This window comes from Canis lupus, chromosome 30 (assembly GCF_048164855.1).
Source record: "Canis lupus baileyi chromosome 30, mCanLup2.hap1, whole genome shotgun sequence".
Classification (NCBI taxonomy): Eukaryota; Metazoa; Chordata; class Mammalia; order Carnivora; family Canidae; genus Canis; species Canis lupus.
The window spans coordinates 19337380-19349322 of record NC_132867.1 but is presented as its reverse complement, the minus strand read 5'-3'; the positions used below and the strand labels follow the sequence as shown (position 1 = coordinate 19349322).

At 32.3% G+C, this 11943-nt stretch overlaps 1 long non-coding RNA gene across 2 annotated transcripts in view; it reads right to left on the bottom strand.

The window, feature by feature from the left end:
* Nucleotides 1-5219: 5219 nt before the first annotated feature.
* LOC140621282 (uncharacterized) overlaps nucleotides 5220-11943 on the bottom strand; it is a 29058-nt gene continuing 22334 nt past the window's right edge. For both annotated transcript variants that reach the window (XR_012021009.1, XR_012021008.1), the window contains exons 5-6: nucleotides 6505-6602; nucleotides 5220-5301 (exon numbers count right to left, since the gene is read on the bottom strand). This is a non-coding gene — a long non-coding RNA (uncharacterized lncRNA). The remainder of the gene's footprint in view (nucleotides 5302-6504; nucleotides 6603-11943) is intronic.

The following is an 11943-nucleotide window of genomic DNA, read 5'->3' as shown; positions in this document are numbered from 1 at the left end:
TAACCCCTCATATTTCCTTCTTTATCAAGAGATGTAATGCTAGAACTTGAAACTATAAATTATGCTTTTAGAATAATTTCTAAAATATGTCCTCATCTGGAATAATACTAAATTTTGTACACACTTATTTTTGACAGTATCAAAACTAATTCAAAGTTCAGGTAGATTAAGTTTAGGTAGGTAGAGATTCAGAAATTTGTATTAAATCCTCATTGAAAGAAAGAGTGTTACTTGATTTTGTCTTTTCTTCTTACTGAACTTGATGAACAAGCGGGCTTCTGAAACTGACTCAGTTCTTCAAAGCTCTGAGAACAGAATGATTGAACGATTGTGGTTGCTTCAACCAACTTTAGTACTACTGCCAGACATGGCACCAAAGTTGGGCCTTAGATGCCCAAGAAGCACCTGAGATTTGCACTTGATCATGTGGACAAAATCCAATCTTTTTTTTTTTTTCTTTTAAAGATTATTTATTCAGAGAGAGACAGAGAGAGTATGGTGGGGGGGGGGAAGTACTGAGAGAGAGGGAGAGAGAGTCTTAAGCAGACTCCTCATTGAAAGTGGAGCCTAACCTGGGGCTTGATCCCATAACTCTGAGATCATGTCCTGAGCCCAAACCAAAAGTTGGATGCTTAACCAACTGAGCCACCTAGGCAACCCTCAGTTTTCTTGCTTCTGGTCGAGTTGAGTCATTTCAGTGATAGATCTCACTAGAAGGAGACCATGGTATTTTTCTTACTTTTTGAAGGGATTCTAATCTTCAAATCTCTGCTTCTCATAAATTCTAAAAAATTACAGAAGACTCCAAAAGCCAAATGTAATCCATGTAGATTTTTGAATTGTATTGCTATGTCAATAATATATTTCTATTTCTGCCTTCAGTGATACCAGCCCAAGTAATATCATTGGAAGTAGCTACCAGTAATTGAATATTTAATATGTATCAGGGATTTATATATATTATATTATTATAATAATTCTAATTCAACATTATTGATCATACTTTCTAGATGAAGAAATTGAAGTTCAATTTTATATAAAACATAGCCAATTCCATAAGTGAATATCCATTTTATCACAAATCTTCACTATTTACATTAAGATACAACATCTTCTATAAAAACCAAAATAACAGATATGGCCCCTACAGTGCTGTTTCTTTCTCATTTTTTTCCTTTTGACATTTTAGAGAGAGATAGAATGAATAGTGTAAGGCAAAAATAACTCTAAAGAAGAGCAGAGAAAATAAAAATGATAAAAAATATTGAAAAGAACGTTAAAGAAATATCAGTGTTTTGGAGAGTACTTTTTAGAGGCCACAGATGTATGAAAATATATGTAATATATAATATCTATGCACATAATTTTTAAGAAATAGTCAACTGCATTCCTCAATTCCTTAGTAAATAATCCCTCAATTATTCTAAATTTGAGTATCACTATAAGCCTGAAATATGCCACATTTCTTAAATGTATAATGGAGATTATATTCTGATAGCTGGCATTCCTAAGCAAAATCTTTGCTATAATTTTTATTTTCTGAACTATTTTCCATGCTTCTCCACAAAGAATTGAGAAATCATGAATTATCTCCAGTTCCTACATGTTGACTAGCTTTAACTAAAAAACTCATGTGTGTCAGATTTCAAATAACAGAACTAGCAAAGTACATATCATTACTGTGTATAAAAGTCTTTTAAGATAAAACTATAAAAATACTCAGTAATTAAATCTCAACTATCACAGGATCCTTTCTACACAGGATTGGAATTAATCCTTTGGAGATGTATTTCTTATTTGAAACACATGAAATATTATTGGATACATTAGTACTTTTACCTGACTCTAGGAGAGACATGCCTGTGTCAATTAAATAAACCATTTAGTCACTATTGCTTTTTTTTCTCTCATTTAAGCAACACACACAACTGATTATATAATTACTAGAATTGTAAGAGTGACGAATATTTAACCTGTATAAACCATTAGTCAATGGGACACCTGGGTGGCTCAGTGGTTGAGGGTCTGTCTTTGTCTCGGAGTGTGATCCCAGAGTCCTGGGATAGAGTACCACATCGGGCTTCCTGTATGTAGCCTGCTTCTCCTTCTGCCTATGTCTCTGCCCCTCTCTCTCTCCCTCTGTGTGTGTCTTCATGAATAAATAAATAAAATCTTTAAAAAAATTAGTCCATAAGCATTACCCATAAACCATTAAATCACAAGTGAAAGAATTTTAAATTTATCTGCTGGTTAACTAATAACCTTTACAAAGACATGAAATTGACCAAAACAAAGTCACTAACCAAAAATAGCATTCAACATCATCTTTATACATGACAAGTGACTTAAAACCTAGAATGAAGTTCAAAAGTATTAAATTCCTCAATTTTTTTTTTACCTTACAAGAATAGTGTTTGATGATGGGACACCTGGGTGGCTCAGTGGTTGAACATCAGCCTTTAACTCCTGGCATGATCCCAGTGTCCTGGGATGGAGTCTCTCATTGGGCTCCCATGGGGAGCCTGCTTTTCCCAGTGCCTATGTTTCTGCCTCTCTTATGAGTAAAAAAATAAAGATCTAAAAAAAAAAAAAATGGTGTTTGATGATTTCTTTCTTTTTTCTTTTTCTTTTTCTTTTTCTTTTTCTTTTTTTTTTTTTTTTTTTTTGATGATTTCATATACCACACAATTTCCTAATCTAATACGACTGGTATTTTCATTGTAAGAGAGAGGCAGAAGGGATGCACATGCAGAGACAAAAGATCATGCAAGGACACAGCAAGGAAGTGATCATATATAAGCCAAGAGAGTCCTCAAGAAAAACTAACCATACCAACACCTTGATCTAGGACTTCTAACCTCCAAAACTGTGAGTAATAAATTTCTTTTGCTTAAGCCACCCAGTCTGTGATATTTTGTTATGGCAGCTCTAGAAAATCAATACATTCACTTTTGTTTGTATTCCAGTGATGAACATGGCTATACCTAATTACAGTGAAGGCTGGGATACATATTCTCTGACTGAGCACCTACGGTTATCAAAATATGGACATTGTACTGCATTTCTATTTTATATGGTATATGAATCACCAGCTCTACAAAATAATGCCCATTTTTTACTCAAAGCAATTGTTCTATTTTGTACTCTGGTAAGTGTGTGAGAGAATCCACTGATTGTATCAACTGCAACATTTGAAATTTTCTGATATTTTATTTGTCAATTGAATGGGTATTAAAACATCTTATTGTAGGCTTTATTTTGACTTCCCTCAGGATCACTGAGTTTTGGTTTCTCTTTATATATATTAGACATATGTATTGACTATTCTGTGAAGAATATACTCATGTTTACTAATGCATATTCAATTAATGTTGTTTTTCTCATTGAATTGATAAAGTCTTTATAAAATTTATATTAATCCTCTAAGTTGGGGATCCTGGGGTGGCTCAGCAGTTTAGCATCTGCCTTCTGTCCAAGGCATGATCCTGGAGTCCCGGGATTGAGTCCTATCAGGCTCCCTGCATTGGGGCCTGCTTCTCCCTCTCTCTCTGCCTGTGTCTCTGCCCCTCTCTCTCTGTGTCACTCATGAATAAATAAATAAAACCTTTAAAAGAATCCTCTAAGTTATTGTAACACAAATAATTTCTGCTAATTTTCACTTTCATAAAGTGTCTTTGATAAACAGATGTCTTTTATTTTTAATATACTTTATCACTTTCATTTTTTGTAGTTATGTTGTACTGTAAGTTCAATTTTCAAAAAATATTTATCCATTTTTTTCAGTTCTATATTTGTAAATTGGTCATTAAATTCATAATCTGTCAGTGGGTTGAAAAGAGAACGAGTGAAAACTCATGTGAGTAGTATAAGACAGACACTTCACAAAGGAAGGGCCCTAAAACTGGGCCCTAAAACTAGGCCCTAAAACCAAATGCCTCGTGAGATCTTAATGTACAGAAAAGAGTCCCAAGCAATGCTCACCATGCTTTTATCCTTTCTTAACTGAAGGTCCTTGAGCTATTGGAAATATCAATTAGGTTTGAAAGTGTGTCAAAGGGGGGCACCGGGATCCCTGGGTGGCGCAGCGGTTTGGCGCCTGCCTTTGGCCCAGGGCGTGATCCTGGAGACCCCGGATCGAATCCCACATCGGGCTCCCGGTGCATGGAGCCTGCTTCTCCCTCTGCCTGTGTCTCTGCCTTTCTCTCTCTCTCTCTCTCTCTGTGTGACTATCATAAAGAAAAAAAAAAAAAAGAAAAAAAATCTTAAAAAAAAAATAAATAAAAAAAAACAAAGGGGGGCACCTGGGTAGCTCAGTTAGGTAAGCGCCTGAGAAAAATTCATGATCTTGGGATCCTGGCATCACTGCCCCTGCTGGGCTCCCGGTTCAGCGGGGAGTTTGCTTTTCCCTCTCCCTCTGCCCCTCCCCTGTGCTTGTGCTTCTTTCTCTCTGTCTCAAATAAATAAATAAAATCTTAAAAAAAAAATAGGTGTCAAAAAGAATCCACTTGCCCTGCAGTTTTAAAAAAAAGAACCTGTAGAAGGCCATTTACGCTACCTATGATTATGAAGTGTCACAAAATATAAGTAAATCTATCACATAAAAGAGCAGTAACAATAACAAAACAAACAGCTAAAAAAGGGATACAGAAACTTCCTTAGAAGCACTGAGTTATTAAAAAATTCAATTCAGTTACATCAGTAAAATGAAAACAGTAAACAGATACCTAAAAGATAGGATATTATATAGAGGTAAATGATAGAATTAAATAAATAAACTAAATGCAGAACAATATTGGATTTATTAAATAAATTAGAAACTGAGGGAAGCAAAATAAATACAGTTGAAAACTAAATTGCTGTTATGGGAAAAAGGCTTCAGAAGTTGTAGTGAACATAGAAGAAAAGTCAAAGACATTAAATCAATACAAAGAAACTTATTTATATAAAGACACAGATGATGCAACATAAAATAATTGGTATCCCTTAAGTAAACAATACAAATAATATTCATAAGGGATACAATAGAAAAAAATAAATTATATAGGAAATAAATTCACAGAAAAATTAGATGGAATAATACAAATAAAAAGCTATCAGAGTATACTATTTGGAAGAAAAGATGACACCAAAAGTAAAAATTGAGATTCATGGTGAATACACCAATACCTCTGAATTTCAAAGGTAATTTCTCATTCCATGAGTAGTAAGAAAAGTTACCTGTAAGAGTAAAATCACTTGCCTTATATTTTTCCACAGAAATGCTATTCATCAGAGGATAAGTAAAGCAGCCATTGTCAAGTCCTGAAGGAAAGTTAAGTATGATCTAAGAATGAGACTCATCTTAATAGTCATAAAAGAATTAAAGCAGCTGGCTGATTCTATGGTATAAAAGACTCAGGAAATAGAAAATGAGTACTTCTGAAGACATAACATTGGTAATTAAATTAAACAATGTAAAAGATAACATGACAACAAGGATGATCTCAGTGATTTATTGGTGATGACCATTGAATACATTTAGTCAGAACCAAGAATAAACCCTGGAGGGAATGTCACTGGAAAGCCAACAAAAACAGTGTAGGCAACAAAATTCTCAGTTGAGAAGATGTTGAAGAAATATAGTAAAATGGGATGCCTGGGTAACTCAGTTGGTTAAATGTCCAATTCAAACACACACATATATATAAATTAATATATAAAAAGAGCTGTATATTTAAATGTTCTTTCTAAATAGTATAATCATCAACCTTGATTTTAAGTTTTGTTTTTTCTGTTTTTCTAAAGTCACTAAATAATACTTTTAGTTGAAACAGTTTAAATATAATGTAAAGGTTATGGTAAAAATATCAAATAAAATATAAATAAAATCTTAAATAAAAGTTAATTAAATCATAGAACATTAATCATTTTTTCCTGACTTAAAGGACCATAGAAATGCTGTATAGCTGTATATTTTATGATACAACATATGAATATTCTAGGCTGATAGAAACACTTTTGCCATGGTATTAATCGTTACATAATGAAAGTCAAGGGCATTGCATTGTGCTGGTACTAGCAATAGAAATGTCTCATTAATGTGTACCAGTGCTCCACACAAAAAACATCTCTTTGTCTGGTAAAGCTTCTTGGGGGCTGTTTGAAGCCTCAGTGGACAGGAACTACATTTGTTATTCAATCATAGTTCTGTAGTATTAAAGTAAGATCTGGTCTCTTAATACCTTCATTGTCTTTGATAAGCTAATGTACACAGGAAATTGTTCACTTTAGGGAAAGGATTAACTAATTTGAGCCACAAAATTCAATTTAATAAGGCAAAGGTCCTTTGTAAACCTTATTCTGATCATCTGATTGAAAAAACCTGAGTCAGGTACCAACTAATCAAGACTAATCAAGAAACAGTTTTTATTATTATTACTTTTTAAAATAATAAATAGTTTTGGTGAGATATGCTATACATTATTTTCTTTTTGCATTTAACTACAGATATTCAAAGTTGCTTACCTAAGCTTTTGTTTATTCATGACACTAATGGATATGACACTCCGTTTCTCTTGAATATTTATACTTCCTTTTGATTTTTTAAACCAAGCCAAAAAAATCTACAAATAAAGCAAAAGATGTTCCATAATTGTTACCACCTAAAAATGTCTTGTAAGCTCATATATACCAAGAATAATTTAATTTCCTTTCATTTTCAAAATCTCTCCCTTCTGCTAGTATCACAATATTCAAGGCAGTTGTGTGCCAACTTTTCCCCAGAACACCTGGTCAATCCTTCACTGCCAGATGGACCTGCTGATGTAGAACAAAACAGGGAATGGTTGTAATAAATATGTCTGTGGGGGATATTGTTGGTAACATTATTGGTTGAGACTGCCTTGACTGAAAATTGTAGCAATCCATAGCCTCCATTTATCTGTCTACAACTAGCAAATTATTCAGAGGTGTCAGAGACAGGATGATATAATGAAAGAGCACTGATCTGTAAATTGGTAGATTGTACAATCTGTGCTACTCACTTTACTTTTTGAGGCATACTATCCTATCTCTAAAATGAGTGAATTAAACACTGAGAAAATTGAGTGAGATGTTTCTTGTACTTTATTCAGGTTTGCAGTTCAAAGTCACAATGTGAACACTTAAATTGTGGCATCAGAAAAATAATAGACTTTTAATCACATATTTTTAAGTAAAAGTGTACTTTTTCACATCATTTGGATTTTTAATTTTTTAAATACTCCTGTTTTAACAAACTTATATTAATAAACTCTGATGAATAGCCACTGATTTTTTTTCCCATTTTATTGCTCTTAAACATCAACTCATACCATATGCCAGATACCATGGCATGAGTCGAGATCCTATTAAGTGCCACTAACTGGGACTGCTAAATGTAGGGTGAAAGAAATAGCAGAGGGACACCTGTACAATGGGTGAAGAAGAGAAGAAAGATAAATGGTTGGATGTGGAAGCAACTGGAAGCCTTCTAACAAGTTAAGCTGAGCAGGCTCTCACTTGGCAAAAGGGGAGGAGTAACATGAGAATGTAATGGAAAAGATGTTTCAAATGCCAGTAAATAGATACAGACAAGAATTATATTTCAAGAGCTTTTGTCAAATTCACCACAAAGTTAATAGCAGAAAGAGGAAATGCCACATAAAAAATTAAGTGCACAGTAGCACAAACAAATTTTAAGAATAAAGCTAATACTTTATCAGTGAGTATTAATAGATTTCCAATTTCAGCTCCAATAGCTAAAGAGCTTGTAAGTCATTACTACCATCATAATAAGAAATGGTTGTACAAACTGAAAATCAATGATGTTTCTTGCACCTGTAAGAAAACCAACATTGCAAAGCAAACTGCTACCTCAAAATCTAGAGACATAAGCACATACAGAGAATCAGAGGTGATGTCTCTTGGCTTTCCAGGAGAAGCAGGAGACATAAACTGGTAAGAACATCAACATAGTAATATTAACAAATTGCTAGAAGCTGACTGTGAGTTAGTTTGAGAATAATAAACCACCAGAGGGTGGGGAAGGCTTTTGCAGTCTTGCGTGTGGGGTGGTGCACATTTTTATGGGTTTTCTTTCTAGGCACCCAATAAAGATCTAAGAAAGATCTCCTAGTGGTTCTGGCAGGGGTTAGAAAAGACAAATAGTTCTGAAATACACCCAGAGCTTTCTCCATAGCAAAGGACTCCAAGGAAAATACTTAAGAGTCTATCCTATCATGGAAAATGTCATTTACCCCACTCCGAAACCCTCTAGACTTGCTGTCTCATCTAAGAGTGGAAGAAAAGCTAAGAAGCACTTGTGAAAGTCACAGCACAGTGAAATAGACCCATTAAAATAATGAGATGCAATCATAATATTATAGAGTGCTTTCTCTGCCTTACTATTTATCTTTACATCAACAGAGTTCCAGTAGATTATAGCTAAACTAGCCACAAGACACAGAATCCCTAAGAACAGTACTTAGGGGAGCCCCAAATAAAAGGGGAGACAAAAATAAGGTCACTAGAGAAATCTGGAATCTGAAGACCCGAATCAGAGAATTTAAAACAACTATTATTAATATGAAAAAGGCACTAATGAAAAAGTAGACAACATGTAAGAGCAGATGGGTAATGCAAACAGAGAGGTGAAAATTCTAAGAATCAAAAGTAAATAATAAAAATTAAAATAAAGCATAGCAGAAAGAAAAAAAATGCCCTCAATATTCTCATCAGTAGACAGGATATGGTCAAGGGAAGAATCAGTGAGCTTGAAGACAGGTCAGTTGAAACTTCCCAAGCTGAAAACAAAAGAAAAAAAAGGAAAAATACTATCCAAAAACTGATGGAGATTTTTTAAAGGTGTAATATATATATATATATATATATATATATATATATATATATATGATATCAGAAGGAGAAAAAAAGATTGAAGTAAAAATATTTGAAATAATAATGGTCAAGGATTTTCCAAAATTAATGACAGAAACTGTACCATGGATCTAGGAAGCTCAGATAACACCAATGAATATAAATACCAAGAAAATTATATGTAGGTATATCATATTTAAACTGTAATAAATGAAACACAGAAGAAATCTTGAGAAAAGCCAGAGTAAGAAATTCTTATCTATATAGTAACAAGGGTAAAAATTAGACATACTTCTCAACAGAAACCACTCAAGCAAGAAACAAATAGAATGAAATGTAAAATTCTATATCAAATAAAATTATCCTTCAAAAGTGAAGAAGAAATAAAGAATGTCACACATGAAAAAAGGAATTCTCTGGCCAGCAGATCTGCTGTGTGAGAAATGCTTAAATAAGTTCTCCAAAGAGAAGGAAAATTTTATAGTGAGAAAATTGGATTTGCATAAAGAAAGAAAAAAAAAACTGGGAAAGGAATAAATAAGTGTAAAACAAAAATCTTATTTTTTATTCTTAATTGATCTAAAAGATCCCGGGGTTTTTAATGTACTAATAGTAGCAATGCTTTTGGATAGGTAAATTAATTATGACAATAATACAAGGGGCTGAAAGGAAGAATTGGTGATACTTTATTAGTAGCTACCTACATTATATGTAGCATAATGTTACTTGAAGATGGACTTAAGGTTAGTTAATTGTAAATCTAGGGCAGCCACTATTTGTTTGGAGGAAATATAATTGATGTAGTAAGTGTGGAAAGAAAATACCATTTTTTAAAAACAGGATTGAGCTGTAAATGTCTTCAATGTATTTAGATAGAAGTCCTTTAACAAATACATGACTTATAAATATTTTCTCTCATTCTGTGGTTTGTGTTTTCACTTTCTTTTTTTTTTTAAGATTTGTATCTATTTATTCATGAGAGAGAGAGAGAGAGAGAGAGAGAGAGGCAGAGGGAGAAGCAGGCTCCATGCAGGGAGCCTGACGTGGGACTTGATCCCGGGTCTTAGGGATTCCATACTGGGCCAAAGGCAGTGCTAAACTGCTGAGCCACTGGGGCTGCCCAGTGTTTCCATTTTCTTAATATCTTTTGAAGCATAAAGGCTTAAGTTTTTATGAATTCCAATTCAACTTTTTATTTATTCTGTCATTTGTGCTTTGGTTATATATATATTATATATATATAAATATATATATAATATATATATTAAAAAAACAACTATTTCCTAATCCAACATCACAAAATTTACTCCTATGCTTATTTCTAATTTATTTATAATTTTAATATTATACTTAAGTATATTTCCAACTTGAATTAATTTTTCTCTATGATGTGATATAAGGTCCCGACTTCATTGTTCTGAATATGGAAAAGACTAGCCCATTGGATTGTCTTGATATTCTTGTCAAAATCAATTGACTATAGTGTAAGGGTTTATTTCTAGATTCTTGATTACGTTCCATTGATCTTGATGTGTATATCTAGGGTTATGTAAATATGACAGTGTCTTGATTAGTGTGGCTTTATAGTAATATTCAAAATAGAGAAAAGTATTTGGTCCTCAAAATTTTTTTTTTTTTCTTGAGCGTTTTGTCTATTCTGGGTATCTTTCATTTCCGTATGAAATCTAGAACCAACTTGTCAATGTCTGCCTAAAGATAGCAAGAATTTAGGCAAAGATTGACTCTATGGATCATTTTCACTAGTATTGCCATCCTAAGAATAGTAAGTCTTCCAAACCATTAATATAGGATCCCTTCTCTTTTATCTAGGTGCTTTGTAAATGCCAAAAATGTAGATTCTTATACCTCTTTCGATATTTTTTCTAAATATTTATTCTTTATAATGCTATTATAAATAAATATAATTCTTTAATTTTATTGGAATTTTTGTTTTCAGAAAATGCAATTAATTTGTGTGTATTTTTTTATCCTAAAACCATGCTGAAATCCTTCATTAGTTGTCCTAGGAGTTTTTGTGTTTTTTATACAATTTTGTATTTATACTATCATATCATCTGCTCATAGGGGCAATTTTATCTCTTCTTTCTACTCTGGATGCTTTTTATTTCTTTTTTTCTTATCTAATTTTCCAGGATAGGATCTCTAGGACAATGTCTAATAGAAGCAGTGAGAGCAAGTGTACTTATCTTGGTCCTCAACTTGAGGGGATAACCTTTAGTCTTTCACTGTAAGAATGTTTTTAGTTGTGAAATTTTTAATAGATGTTTTTATTAGGTTTAGAGAGTGCCATTCTGTTCCTATTTTTGGGGTGTTTTTATGATAAGAATATGTTGGGGTTTTTTTTCAAATTTTTTGTGCATCTATTGAGATCATATGTTGTTATTTCTTTTGTCTTGTGGTGTAGTATATTGATTGACTTTAAATGTTAAATTCATCTTGCATTCCTGAGATAAATCCCATTGGGTTGTGATCTAAAATATTTTTATATGATGCCAATTTTGTCTTGCTAATATTTTATGGAAAATATTAGCATATAACTTCATAAAGGATATTTTCTATAACTCTTCAGGTGATTTCTTTCACTGATTTGGGTCTAACAAATAATAACAGAATAACAATGGTTAATATTATAGAATTATAATATTATAATTATAAAATTATATAATATTTTATATGTAATATTATAATTCTATAATATATAATATTGATATATATAATTTTATATTGTATAAGAATTATATAATAATTATATTATTACAGAATAAGTTGGGAAGTATTCCCTCCTCTTTTTAATTTTCTTGGAAGATTTTGTGTAGAATTGATATTTATTCTTCTTTATATCTTTGGTAGAAGTAATTACTGAAAACATCTAACAATGAGTTTTTGTGTATGTGTTAAGTTTTAAATTACTAATTAAATTTCTTTCTTTATTATAGGTCTATTCAGATTTCCTTTTCCTTCTTGAGCTGATTTTGGTAGTTTGTGTCTTTCTAGAAATTTGCCCATTATATGTAGATTATTTAATTTGTTGGCACCCATGTTTTTCAT